The sequence below is a fragment of the Sinohyriopsis cumingii genome, unplaced genomic scaffold (assembly GCF_028554795.1).
Source record: "Sinohyriopsis cumingii isolate HCF-2022 unplaced genomic scaffold, ASM2855479v2 utg000295l, whole genome shotgun sequence".
Lineage (NCBI taxonomy): Eukaryota > Metazoa > Mollusca > Bivalvia > Unionida > Unionidae > Sinohyriopsis > Sinohyriopsis cumingii.
The window spans coordinates 363,020-377,755 of NW_028315885.1; positions in this window are offsets into that span (position 1 = coordinate 363,020).

Consider the following 14,736-nt stretch of genomic DNA (forward strand, 5'->3'; position numbering starts at 1 on the left):
TGAGTCGACAATGGATGGTTAGACTGGAAACTGCCCCGGTTCTTAAAGTCAAAGCGCGGACGTGAAGGAAAACATCCCCCACACGGTTTTTGAGTCGCAACGTTCAGTGAGTGTCATGAGAGGGATAGTAAGAAATGAAAGAGCATCAATCCAACATTCTTATAGCTAAACAAAAGACAAAGGCATTTTTTTCAAAACACAACATTTTTTATTCAAAAATCACTTAACACTAAACAACAACTCTAACATTTTTAACAATAATCCAACAATATAACATCAAACAATTTTTTCAAAACACAACATTTTGTATTCAAAAATCACTTAACACTAAACAACAACAACTCTAACATTTTTTAACAACAATGCAACACTAAAAGTTTATCCACTAGGTAAAGAGGGATAACAGTCTTCCATGGTTTCTAGTAATCTAGGATGACTTCTCTCAAACTGTTGATTTCTATGGTATTATCGAATTCTGCATACAGGATGACGTTCACCGTTTCATCAGGGTCTCGGTCTTTAAACTGAATTTCCACACGAATCTGGCCGGATTTTATAGGGTGGAAATGTCCCTCGTCGCTGCCTTGGTCTGGAGTGAAATCGAAAGCCCACAAAGCGTAGCCTCCTGCATAATCCTCGTACGTAATACCGTGACTGGTATTGGTTCCTAACTGTCCGGTGGCTTCGTACAAGGACAAGTACGATCTCAAGTAATTCTTCTTTTTAAAGTCAGGTTCGAAAGGTCGGGTACACAAGGTCTTGCCATCGCGACTGACTTCGATTTTGGACACACCAAAGTGTTGAAAGTAGAAAGGATTTTTTTCGGCAGCTCCGTTGAAGGCTGTATTCTCGACGATACCAACGATCAAACGTTTGGGTAACTGTCCTTGGAACAGATGATCTTCAATCATGGATCGCTGTCCCTTGGGAATGGTGAAGGTTTTCACTTCCACGCGTCGTATGGGATACTTGGCGGTCGTTCTGCTCAACGTCTGACTGATGTCGTTTCCCACTTTAGGTAACACTTCCACACGGCGTACGTAGAGTCTGGCTTCTAAGATTTTGGTTTTGTAACCCTCACTATCAGCCATCAAATGGAAAGCGGCACTGCTACGATTCAGTCTCAGGCGGACATCCACCCCGTTCAGCAAATACTTTTCTTGCAACCACATGTCCAAATGCAAACGATCCATCAGTTCTAAACTTGTGTCGGCTCCCGTGATTCTCTTTCTTCGTTCTACAAATCCATCATTGTTGTCTTTCTTTTCATCAGTTTCCAATATTTCAAACTTGGTAGGTTCGTCAGCTTCCCATACCACACAGGCATTGAGATGAGTGTTCTTGGCATCTATTCCGTACGTCAAGAGATTTTCCAGGTAGGCACGATAAGGGTAAGTATCCATGCTGCTACTGACCAGTTTGTTATTCAAATACAAGTCCACTCCACTGAACAAGGAATGCATGAAATTGTTGACGGGAGCTACTGCTTCATCGTCTATAGCACCTCCAGTCTTATCTAGAATTTTGACTTTCAGGTACAAGTAACTGCTATTCAGATCGATGTAATCTTCGGGCTGTCCTTTGATTTCAAACTCGATGGGAGCGGAATCGGTCAGTGAGGAGACGGGGTGAAATTCCACCCACTGGGATTCTTGCATCGTCATCATCGTGGGGGGCATGGCAAACAGATCCAGTTCCGTCTTGGAACAAGCGCAAGATTCTCGGTGCATCATTTTTTTGTCTCTTTTCTCAATAATCGAAAACGTCTAAGTCTCGAATGGTTCTTCTTTTCTTGGCCTTTCTCGCTTGAAGTCTGGTGAAAGGGTGTTTTCTTCGTCGTCTCTTTCTGCCTTGTCCTTGCTGAATGCCTGACTCGGTAGCGTGCAGGGCATTTATAGGTGTTTCTCGTTGGCCTAAAATGTCTTTGCCCGTTTGCAGCAAGACATTTTTGCCTGCCCTCATGAAGGCTTCTTTAGGGTTTTGTTTGTCGATGATGACATTTTGGAGAAATTCTTTGCCTTGTGTCAGTGCCGCATCTTTCAAGGCGTGCAATCCGCGTGTCACCATCGGTTTCAACACCGGGGCCACCGAACGAAAGGCCGATTTTAACATATCTCCTAAGCCGTGTCCTCGCTGTCGAGCAACCCCACGGTACACTGGATACATGACTTAAGAGTCGTGAGAGAACCGTTTTCGAAAATGGAGTTTCACCGTGACTTTTCCTTTGGTGAATGGAATATTTTGTCCCAGATCTCCTTTTATAGCAATGTTGACCGTGTCCAAATACGACTTACTGACAGGCAAATAGTGAGGATGGACAAATTCGCGGTGGACGTGGTAAGTGTTTCCACCTTCCTCGTCAGTGTTCGTGGCAGAATCCACTTTGAAAGGAATGACACGCAGTAACGGTACGGAGGTGTGTCCCACCACGTTGTACTCCACCACATCGGAATACACGAACATCAAATTCAGTCCTTGGTTCAGTTCTACCGGGGCACGAAATAACTTGCTAAAAGACTCGTTGTCGTAAACGATGGGTAATTCGTTTTTCTTGATCATGGTCTTTCTCATGTCCATGTCTCCGCCCAACATGTCAAACAATTCAGGACAAAATAAAATGGACAGGATTTTACTCCGTTCAAATTTCATCAAGAAGCGACGAGCTGCTTTGTGGTACTCCATGGTGACATTTTTGTTGACATGCTCCAAAGCTTTCAGAAACACGACATTAAACCTGGAGGTTATGGTGCTGACCAAATGTTGACCACTAAAATAATAGCCTGGGGGAATGAACAAGTGATAGGTGGTGTACTTTTGTGTACGGGTTTTCTTGTCATACTTGACATTGCTATCCATCCACTGTTGCATTTGCTCGTCATGAACTTCCACATCAAAAAAATTTTGATTGGGAAGGACATTGAGGACTTGGGTCGGGTGAATCATTTCTACTAAAGCCACTTCCCAATGGGCTTCGTGATCTAACTGGATGGCTTGAGGTAATTTGGCCGTGTAACAGCACAACGTGTTCTTGGGAAACACCTCCATGGAACTGTCACTGGGTAAGGTTAAGTAAAATTGGTTTTGGTGACTCATAATTCCAGAGTTCTGTGGCTGTCCGAGGGGTTACTGGACGTCAGAGGCGTGTCTCCGTCTAAAATGGGGTTCTGGTTGTGATTGAAGTGGTGACTGGCACTGGCACTGGACACAAGGTTCCCGGGGTTCCCGTTCGAGGTGAATTTCAGGGAGGGATTAGGAAGCAGGTAACCGATGCAACTGCTCAATAAAATGGTCCACAATTGTTTGTCTCCTTGTTGCAAACTCGAATTGGCGATGGCTGCCCCGATGACACAATACACCACGAAGATTTGGCAGAAAAAGACGATTTGCGTTTTAGGCACACGTTCTCCACACCACACCCACAAGGGTTGTTTTTGTAAATCTTGCACAGAAGAACTAGGTGAAGGAGGAGTGGTCGACGTAGCTGCGTCTGCTGTGTGAAAGGGCATGATGGTCACTTCTTTTTATAGTCGATGACTTGCGAAGCGTCGATCCAAGAATCAAAACTGGGTGGATATCCTTTCCAACATACTTTGACTTCTTTGACACGTCGTTTGCCCACTTTACGGGTTCTGCGTTCGAGAATGCTTTCGATGTCGTACACGTCGTTTTCTTTTTTGGTGACACGTTGTAACTCGGGCAAATAAAACGTTCCTTTGAGCACTTCTCCGTTCATGTCTTCCAATTTATAGACGGCAGGATGACGGCCATGCACTCGTCCAGTGACGCGAAACAGTTCGGTCGTCCAGTTAGGTAAGTAACCTTTGTCGAAAGTGCGTTTGGTTTTGCCAATGCGCACCCAATCTCCTACGGCCAACTCTCCACTTTTCTTGGGGACAGCCCTCGTCGGGGACGTACCAAACAGGTGCTCAAACACCAACACTTCGTTCTCGGGAGTAACGTCTTGCGGGGCACGTCCGATGCTTCGATGGTAAGATTGGTTGTACGCTTGCACCAGGTGCGGTAAGATGTCGATGTACTTCAGAGTGTGGTGATGCGTAAAATATTTCCACATGCGTTCTTTCAAAGTGCGTTGAAAACGTTCCACGATGCTGGCTTTGGTTTCGGGATTCTCGGTGGTAAAAAAATGAATGTCACGTTTCTTTAATTCTTTTTGGAAAGCTTGGTTCAGAAATTCGGTGCCTTTGTCCGTTTGCCATCGAAGAGGGTGACGACCGCTTTGTTTCAACACCCGTTGCAGGGCTCGCACTAACTCGCTGCTCGATTTGGAAGTCAAGGGCACGACCCAGGCAAATTTGGAAAAGACGTCGATGACACAAAACAAATATTTGTAGCCACGATTGTAGCTGGCCAAATGAGAGACATCGGCTAAATCGGCTTGCCATTGATGATCGATGCCTTCCACTCGGGTGCGACTTCTGGCAAACTTGCGTCGAATGGGTTTGTGTAAAGTGTAGGTAGCTTGTTCTTGTAACCATCGTTGCACTTGAGGTAAACGGAGACTTTTCAGTTGCGTTTTGGCAGCACGATACAATTTTTGAACTCCTGCGTAACCTGCAGGATGGGAGGGATCGTAGTAAATGCTGGCTAAGACTTTTTCCATTTTTTTGTGTTGGTTGGTGTGTTAATAAGACACCCACTCTTGGAGGATGCTGCTCTTTTTCTCTTGGGGTATTTTCTTGGATTGCAATGCTTTGCGTGTGCGGCCAGCAATAGGTGTCGAAGAGGAGAAGGATGTCTGAGCTGGGAATATCGGTTCTTGTTTCACTTCTGTCTTCACTTCTGTCTTCACTTTCTTTTTCTCTTGTGAGGAAGAAGGGGTGGCCATCATCTTTTTAATCCATCCAATTCTGGAGGTAGGTGGTGTTGTTAACTTGCGTACTTTTTCTGGTGGAGTTTGAAACCCTTCCTCTTCTTCTCCTTTTTCTGTCTTGGTCACGGGTACTGGTGGTACTGGTACTGGTACTGGTGATGGTGCTGGACTTTTCATCAAGGTCTTAAAATCTTTCAGAGTGGGTAGAGCTGTTTCGTCTAAAGCTTTCTGGTGAAAGAGTTGCAGTCGTTGCAAGAGTTGACCGTACTTTTGCGATTTTTCTGTTTCGGACAAATCTTGGCGATCCATCAAGGACTGCAATTCGTGTTGTAACTGGGACATCTCGCTCAAATGGGGATTGGGAGGTAATTGCGGGGTGTGTTGTTCTTGCCACCGATGGTATTCCATCCATCGTTTGTAAGGCACTAAAGCTAGTTTTCGTCCTTCCATGGGGTTGTCAGGGGTCAATTCTGAGATCTTGGGACTTCCGAGGCCTTTTTATCTTGCTCCCACCAGTCCTCCCAACATGGTTCCCAAGACTCCTTTCAGTATGGGACCTAACAAGAGAGGTAAAATACCTCCACGTTGCACTAACATCTTCTTTTTTTGACGAATGGGAATTTTCTTTTGAACCATTTGGCGAAGAACGTGACGATGTTTGCCTAAACATTGTTTCTGGTGTTTGGACAAAGGGATAGTGCCTTTCAAAACGTTCAAACAACATTCGCACACGGTATCGATGACCTCTTTGGAGGCTGTTTGAATGAGTTTTTTTCGTAGGGGTGGAGAAGCTTTGGACAGGACAGATAACATGTCCCCATGTTTGGCTAAACGTGGTGGCAGTCCTTTCCTTTTCTTTCCTTGGGGTTTTCTGGAGGGTGACATCTTTGAGTCTTCAGGAGCACCAAAAAACACTGATACCCGACTTGGTCACAGGCCTTTTTTATACTGGAACGCGTCGCCACTGATTGTCTTTACGTCGTATTAGTTTGAGGACAGGCATGACACGTCGTGCAGGGGTACGTAACGGACTAAATCGAGCCAGTTCTTGCTTGGACAAATCCAGTAAACTTTGTAACATGCCCGATCTTTCTTGAACTTTGATTTTGGGAGAAGGTACTTTGTGAGCAGCAGCCACTGCCACTAAATTGGAAGGTCCTGCCACTGGGGAAGTTCTTTTGGGGGTCATCAACGGAGAAGTTCTTGGTGTGATCAACGTCTCCAAGTACTCTTCAGTTCTGGGTGTCATTAACGGAGAAGTGGACAAACGTGAAGCTGCCGGAGACGCAGTCACTGCCGTGGCAGGTCGTGGTTTGCGAGTGTAAGGTTGCGTCCTGGCCGAAGTGCCTCTCTTGCGACTAGTTTTCTGTGGACTTTTCTTTTTCTGGTGGCTTCTTTTCTTTTTCCGGGGTGGTGGTGGTGTCTGGTCAGAGGAGGGTCCTGCCACTGGAGAAGTTATCCTTGGGGACCTGGTCTTTTTCTTCTTGGGGCTTCGTTGGACTTTTGTCTTGGGTATAACTTTGGGGGCATTAGGATCCCATCTTAAGAGTGAGCGAATGATGACCCCTCCTAGAGTACCGCTCCCTCCAGGTTTCAAAATTATTTGTTTTTTGGTTTGAGTGTCGATGCGGGGATCGGCCAGTTGGACCAAAGCGACTTTGTTTCGATCGAAAAAGCGTTTGGTTTGATGAGGAATCTGAATGATTCCTTGGAGTAATTGACGTGCCGTCACCGTGAACCATCGTAAGACTTCTTTGAGACTAGCTTCTAAGACACGAGCTCGTGTTTGTGGATTTTTTTCTCGACTGTTGCCATACAAGGCACGAATCAATTTGACGGGAAGATGCGACTGAAGGGACGTCATTTTCGCACTATGTGAGACAGACGAAAAAGGGTCTGAGGTTTTTATAGATTTTTTTATGGGGAGTGAAATGAAGTCGAGGACGGAGACGTGTACAGGACAGGCCCTCCGTCTTGGCACCAGTGGTGAAACAAGTGGGTACGAAATCGCAAATCCTCGGGAGTCGTAGGTTTCAAATCGACGGGTAAATAGGCGTGTGGCGTTTGAGTGGCATCGTCGTACGCCTGAGTCAGCCAAGGCGTTCCTAACTGTTTGGCTAAGACTTGCACTTGCGATTTATCTCGAGGGCTTTTAAACAAGACCACGTAATGCGCATTGAGACTGATGGTGCGATGGGCTTTACTTTGTTGAAACAAATTTTGGGTGATGTAAACGACACTGGCATTACGGTGATGCCCTTTGCGTGTGAACCACAGTTTAATTTCTTCTTCGTCTTCTCCTAACATGTCGTCGAAAATGACCAAATGGGTTAGACGGGTGTCAGAGACGATGCCGTCGTCTTCTTTAGGAATGCCTTCCACAAACACGATGGAATCGCCTTGACTTTCTCGCAAGAGGCTGTACGCCGATTGCCACTCTTTGTAACACCACACAATTCGTTGAGGGGGTCGATCGATCAAATGATGTTTATGTTCGATCAAACGTTTGACGAATTCGGTTTTGCCTGAACCGCTAGGTCCAGCAATGAGCATGTTAAAGGGATGGCGAAGATACAAAGCCTCCCAACTGGCACGATCTAAGTGTTCGTCGATGACTTTGACAGTAGAGGAAGAGGGAGCAGAGACAGCAGAGGTAGCCATGGTGTGAGAAATGTCACTTGTGACACGAAAAATAAACAAGACAAGAGTTTATATACTTTTTCAGAACACGTTTATTGAATGTTTCAAACATAAATACGAAAGACAAAAATGCATAAAAGCCAAAGGCTTAAGTACAAGAATAAAAGGCACATGATAACCATGAACGTGGAATAAACACAAGTGTCTGTACAACATGTTTTGGGTAAAGTTCTAACCAGTTCTATAGTAGGGGTAAGGTCACACAAGTGTCCTCCCGAAAGGGTCTTTCAGGCCTGTCCACGACAGTCCTGTCCTGGGTGACGGGTTCTTCTGGCACCGTCACTAACACAGGTTGAAAAGTAACTTTTGTCCTTGAATAACTCTCGTGCATACTAGGCCACCTCTTGTGTCCAAGCCTCAAAACCCTGGTCTCGGTGATGTCCAACATTTGACTCCTAACCAATCTGGTTTCTTCTTCGTCAACGACATGGTAAGTTACTTCAATGAACAATGAACTATCGATCTTGCCTAGGGTTCCTTTTCATATACAGACCAATACCGACGTGACCGTACGGTAAGGTGAATAGATTGGGAAGTCGCACTCGCTTCTGGTATACAATTTGATAGACTTTTTCCAAGGGTCGACTGACGATGTGGTGAGTGGGTAAACGTACAATCTTGTTCGGTTGATAGGTGGTCACTTTAAAGTTTCCATCCTCTCCCGATTGCAAGGCTTCTTTCAATACCCCAAAGTTGACCACTCGACTGGTACGATGATTCAGAGTCAGTCCTTTCACTTTGCACGTCGTGTGCACTTCTCCTTGTTTGTCACGGTATTCGTAGCCGTAACTTTTGGGACCACCACTGACGAAACTTAGAATCTTGTCGTCGGGATGCTCGTCTGTCCAGGCTCCTAAACGGTCTCCTTCGATGTCAGGGTGCTGTTGAATCGGGTGATGGATGTAAATGCAACTGTCCGTGTCAAAGTACAGGACGCGTTCTTCTAACAGTTCTAAAGCTTCGTACAATTTTAAGCGAGCATGAGCTGTCACGTAAGCCGCAATGATGACATTTCCAAAAGGGTCGTCTTGTACAAAGTCCAGATCTTCTTCGTAATTGATCAAGATCAAATCCTCTCGAACGACGTCCACGTGTTTCATGTATTTGGTTTTGTCGTGAATCATCTGGAAGTAGCGGGAAGGTTCTGTCAAATATTCCGTCTTGGGTAAACACGGTCGTTGTGCCATTTTACCCCACAAGCAATTTAACATCACTTTGGCAAACGATCGCCTGCCTTCGTTTTTTTCGATGTGGTCTAAAGAGATGCCTTCTTGTGCGTAGTATTTCTCTTTGAATTGTATTTGGTCTTCGGGAGTGTGACACCAGGAAGGATAGCCGCTGGCTTCTTGTTTCAGTTTCAAAAAGGCATCCACGTAGTCGGCGAAAATGCCTTTCTGAGTAGGGTCACCCTTGTGGTACTGTTGTGTCTTGGGAAAGTGGCAAATTTCGTACACTTCTAACAGTTGGTATCCCATGTCCAGAGCTTTGAACAATTCCACGCTGACCCAGGTTCCCGTCAAGGCACGTTCTTCCTGGCTGTGATGGCAAGGTTGGTCCTGGTTGCACGTTTCGGCACAAGTACGGCACAAGGGAAACATCAGTTTGCCTTGACAATGGTGAGGTAAGACGGGATGGTATAGGTTCGTGGGAGGCAAAACTTTACACTTGATCAAGCCTTCGTATTGTCGAATGTTTTTCAGGTCAATGTGTTCCGTCAACAATTGCGGGTGCCCTACAGGAAAGCGACAATATTTGCACACGTAGGGATACAGCGAACACACGTCCAAGTATTTGATTTCTTCTCCTTTCTCTTCGTCGGCTTGGTACAGCAAACAGGTGGCATTGGTCCTTCCTCCGTACAAACTATCCCTCGGGTTCAGCGGGTCCATGAACTGGTAACTTTCCACGAGGCGTTTAAACTCGGGATCGGTTTTCAAACGGTGATCGTACTCGTGTTCCCTCATTTCCACCACTTGGTATCCTTGCTGTTCTAACTTTAGGCGTCGCTGACAAGTGTCCTGGTACAAGTCTTCCATGGTTCGTTGCAAAAACTGATTTTTAGTGTCACGGTCAGGGTAACAGACGGGACATCCGTGAAATAAGCAACCGTTAAACTCGTACACGATCTTGGGGTTTTCTAAGTCCCAGCCATCTACCGAATACGTTCCGATGGTCTTTTCGCCTCCTCCGTTGCGGGCATGCTGAATCCATTTGTCTTCCTTGTCGCACAAGTAATGTAACCAACGTAGGGCTTTGACAGAGTATTGACGCTTGACATAGTGGGTCGTTTGAGGACTGATGACAGCCACGGTGTTTTCAGGCATGAATCGTTGGCGGTACACTAAGGAACACGCTTTGGCAATGGTGCAAGCTTCTTTCAAAGGATCGACCCCTCCGTGTTCCATGAACAGTTCTCGAAATTTTCCACAGCAACGTCGTAAAATGTCCACGTCGGAACGACAATACTTTAGCATTTCTTCCTGAAAGTCGAAAGGGTCGGAGGCATGAGCCTGGTACCAAGCGTAGAAAGCTTCTCGTTGTTCGGTACGCATGTTGTCGGGGTCGTAATAGTGAGCCTCAGGCAAATGAGGTAGAACGGCATGTTGATTGGCTTCCGTATTGAAAAAGTGTGGAAAGTACCCTTTAGCCATTTCTGTCATTCCAAACGTTTTAGGCATTCGACTCAAAGGCATGGCCAAGTAACTCATCGAATCTTTAAACTGTACTGAAAATGATTTTGGCTCCGTTCAAAGTGACTTTAGGACGCTCGGTGCCTTGTTCCGCATAGTACCTCAAAAGAAACTGTCCATCGTATCCGGAGAAATTGTGAGCCATCACCGTGGCATGACGATGACAATCTCCGTAACGTTCGATGTCCTCTTGGCTCCACGTCTTGTCGATGGGGTCTAAGACCCATTGGGCAAAATCGGCTAACGTGTTTGGTCCCCGAAAGATTTTTTCACGCCCTCCGGGAATCTTGCTGCAGTGAGGGCAATGACTGAAGATAGGTTCTTGAATGCACTTCTCGCACGCTCGATGAGCCACGCAGAAATTAGGAATGTGAATGCCGGTCTCTTGCATACATTCGAAATCGAAAAAGATGAAATTGCCTTTCTTCTTGTGACCGTCCTCTTTCTCTGGTGGGGGTTGGTATTTTTGCACGTAGCATTGGTGTTCCAAGTCCACGATGCGGTGACAAATGTGACATTTTTTTTTTCCTGAACATACGTGTGCCTTGGTACTATTGGTACGTATGCCTTGTCTACACGTAGGGCACAATCTCAAGAGTTGACAAGCACATTTCTGCTGTGAACCTTGCGTCTTCAGATGTTGTTGGTAACAGGTAGGACTGACAAACGTGCGCAAACAAGTCGAACAAGGCACTGGTCCTTCGCTCAGACAGGGTGGAGAGGCCAAACATCCTGGGCATTTTATTCCACAATGCTTGTGTTGCTCTCGATTGTTATAACCATAGTCACATTTCTCACAATAATAACCGTATCCCAGGAATCCAGTGATACTGGTAATGGTATCGAAATGGTCATCGTGATGATAGACATGAATGTATTTTCCGTCCTTAAAATCTTGGCCTCGAAACAACAGAGTTCCACGCATTTCTTGAGGGTGCACTTTCAAGGTGTAGCGTGGAGCTAGGGCATCTTGCAATTTTTGCATCTCAGGAATGCCACAGGGTGTGTCTTTGGACAGTCCGGCTTGTTGTAACAGGAGTTCTGCTTCGTTTCGTTGTTTGGCTCGATCGCATCGTTGAATAGTTTTCCAGGTTCTTTTCCATTCTACCGTGTCGTTCTTGTTGGCATAGGTTCGTCCCACCACGATGGCACGGGCTAAACACATCTGGTCTTGAGGGTTGTTAATTCGGACGAGACTCTTTTTGGTGTTGCGAAGGTCGTCCACCAATAACATCTTTTTGCATCCAGTTCCTTGAGGAGGAGAGACGTGGGCCATTTTCAGTGTGGCTTTACCATCGGTGATGTCAAACTGGTCATTAGATTGTTGCACCTGTTGTAACGTGTCCATGACTTTGGAAGGGGTCAGTTCTGCGGGTCTGCTAAACTCGATCCAAACAGGGGATTTCAAACCGTCGTGATCTATGGATAGTGTCAAGCGATCGTCTTCTTTGGCTTGACATTGTCGCTTGAGTGCGGTGAGCAAAGAATCCCACATCTCGGTGATGAACCCTTCTGCTTTCTCCAAGGGTACGTCGGCCTTGAAATCTTTAAACTTCACCGTGTAGGTGTAAGCCGTGGTTCTAAATTTTCTAGAGGAGCGCTTTTCCGTCTCTCGAATGGAATAGTACTTTTCAGGGTTGACTAAGGGTGGTGAACTTGGTTTAGAGGGTTCGGATTCTGGTTCACTCATGTCCTCTTCAAAATCACTGGCATGAATTTGTGCCAAGATTTCAGCCCTGGTACGAGGCGATAGATCACGTTTCTGCCTCTTACTTTCTTCTTCTTCTTCTTTCTTCTCGAATGAATGGGATCGTTTCATCTTGAGTGCAAAACGTCAAATGACTCAAGTTTAAACACCATAGACTAATTTATAGTCTTGGCAAACCAGCGTATATAAAAAGGGTGTGTGTCTTGTCCTTTCACTATTCATTTCACTCTCAAGCCGAGCACAACGATGGAAGAGACTACCCAGATGGAACGTTTCGTCAGAGCTTTGCGAGGGGTCATTAGAAAATTCTCTTCAGACCAGCCGACGGACTACTCTCCTTCCTTTCGAGATAAAAGTCAAGATACTTGCTATATCTGTCAGAAGAAAGGGCATTGGTCTTCAGAGTGTCCAGACCGTCAAAAAAAAAAACAGGGGCTAAAAAAGACAAAAGTCAAGATACCTGTTATTATTGTAAAGAAAAAGGACATTGGTCTCCAGATTGCCCAAAAAAGAAACAAGAGGAGTCAGAAGAAAAGAAGGATTCTTCAGAAGAAGAGAGGGATTCTTCGAAAGAAGAGAGGGATTCTTCAGAGGAAGAAGAGGAAGAAAGAAGACAATTCTATTTAAAAGAGGAAAAGAAACAGGAGAAGAAAAGAAGAAAGGAAGAAAATGAGGAAAAAACGGTGAAGAAATTGAAAAAACAGAGAGACTAAATAAGGAGAAAGAAGAAGTGTAAGAACTTTTTAAAGTGTTCTGTGGTGAATTGTGAATTGGATTGTAAAAAATGGATAAAAGAATACATGAATGATATAAGGTAAGTGTCTTTGAGTTTTGATTTTAAAATAAGAAGCTACACTCAAGCACTCATACACAGACACGTACTATAAGGGTAAAATGGGTGGGGTTTATTTTTGAGTTATTGGCAAATTGAAATTGTATTTCTTTTCGAGAAATGTGGGTGGCCCTGAAAAGGGCCTTTTTTCTTTATGGTGTAGGAGTGAGTTTAACCAATCAACTTTAACTGCCTTAAGCCTTTGCCACGGCCTAGGCCTACTTCTGATGATTGGGTTGAAATCACTAAGGGTGGTACGACAGGCTTAGTCACAGGGTTGGCGTGTTTAGCTCGGGAAGGTCGTATTCTCTTCGGTCGTGATAAAGAAGTCTGATACATTTGTTTCAGACTTCTTAACTCCGCTAAAATGTCCAACAGTACCGTAGCCGTTTGATTTTCACCCTCTTGTTTCTTTGCTGCTACTTCTTCTTGCTGTTGTTGCTGTTGTTTTTTTCTTACCTCTTCTTGTTGCTGTTGCTGTTGCTGTAGGAGAAAAGCTTGTTCCGCTTCCTTTTGTCGTTGCATAAATTTCTCCAGTTCTTCTTTCTGTCTCTGTCTAAAATTCTCCACTTGCGGTAATGAAGAAGGTAACGAAGGTTCCGGAACAAATTCTTGCGAGGTAAGAAAATCCACAAAATCCCAATGTACCTCTTCTGAAAGTAAGTCCGGGTTCCCTTGGGCAGTCTCCCCTGCTGGTGCACCCCAATGGATCGTTTTCTGAGTTTCCGTCATGTTGAATCACTGTCGCATAGATTGACTGCACACAAGCGCTAACGAATCTATATAGACCACGTGACGTCACAGACTGCTCTCTTCGGATTGGATGTGAGCTGACTGAATTTTGTAACGCGTGTTCGGATTGGTGAATGAATTCAATCCGTTTCAATCCTTCCTGTACCTATAAATAAGCGCAGTTCACTGCATTGATTCACTTGTTCTCGTCGCTTCAAGATGTGGACCGATGTGCAATCTTCTACGCTTGTGTCTTCCATGATGTTTAGGACGGACATGCTCATGTATGTCCGATCCAAGTGGACCATTGTCCACAGGACAAACACCAGCCTGTGGATACGTAGGATCTACGTTGAAAGACAAGGATGCCTGAAAAGAGTGCTGATTTACGGACCAACAGTGAGACGTAGCCTAAGGACAAGAAGAAGACCAATGCGGTACCATTTATGTTAATGAATACATTAACATAAACCCAAAGGCCCTTTTCAGGGCCAGCCATATTTCTCGAAAAGAGATAGCCTTTCCATTGCCTACCCCTTTTTTAAATTTAAATTTAAATTTAAATTTAAATTTAAATTTAAAACAAAAAATCCCAAAAGCCCGAACTCTATTCCCCATGTTAATTTCCCCTTGTCGCTAGACAGACCCACACTATAGTTCCATGTTAAATTCCCCTTGTCGCTAGAGTGACCCACGATTTATTCCCATGCTAATTTCCCTTGTCGCTAATCTGACCCACGATTTTTCGCCATGTTAAATTTCCATTGTCGCTAATCTGACCCAGAGCAGCAGGGAAGTCGTACAGACCAGGTGGCTCAGATAAATTTAACCCTCCCACCAAACATTTCTCCGTAGAAGCCTCAGAAAGCAAAAATAAAGCCTCCTACGCAAATTAATCCGCAAAATTTCAACCCAAAGTGCATTTTCAGACATAAAAAAAACAGCAATTTTTTGGGGGGGGTATTGTAAAATTTGTTTGTGCCATAATGAATTATGGTGGGCTGCAATTTTATGAGTAAATCTGATCAAGACCGACTCGATATCTACTACGCGGATCATGAAGATTAATCGTGACAAATCCGTGCGGAGTCACTTGAGCGTTACTGAAGAAATTTTTAAACTTATTTATATCCATGTCGCCGTTGCACCAAGTTTGATGAATATTCCTCAGCGTGTGAGTATCAACGCCATTGAAAACTGATAAAATATTACAATTATCTCTAATTACCTTCGGAATTTGCGT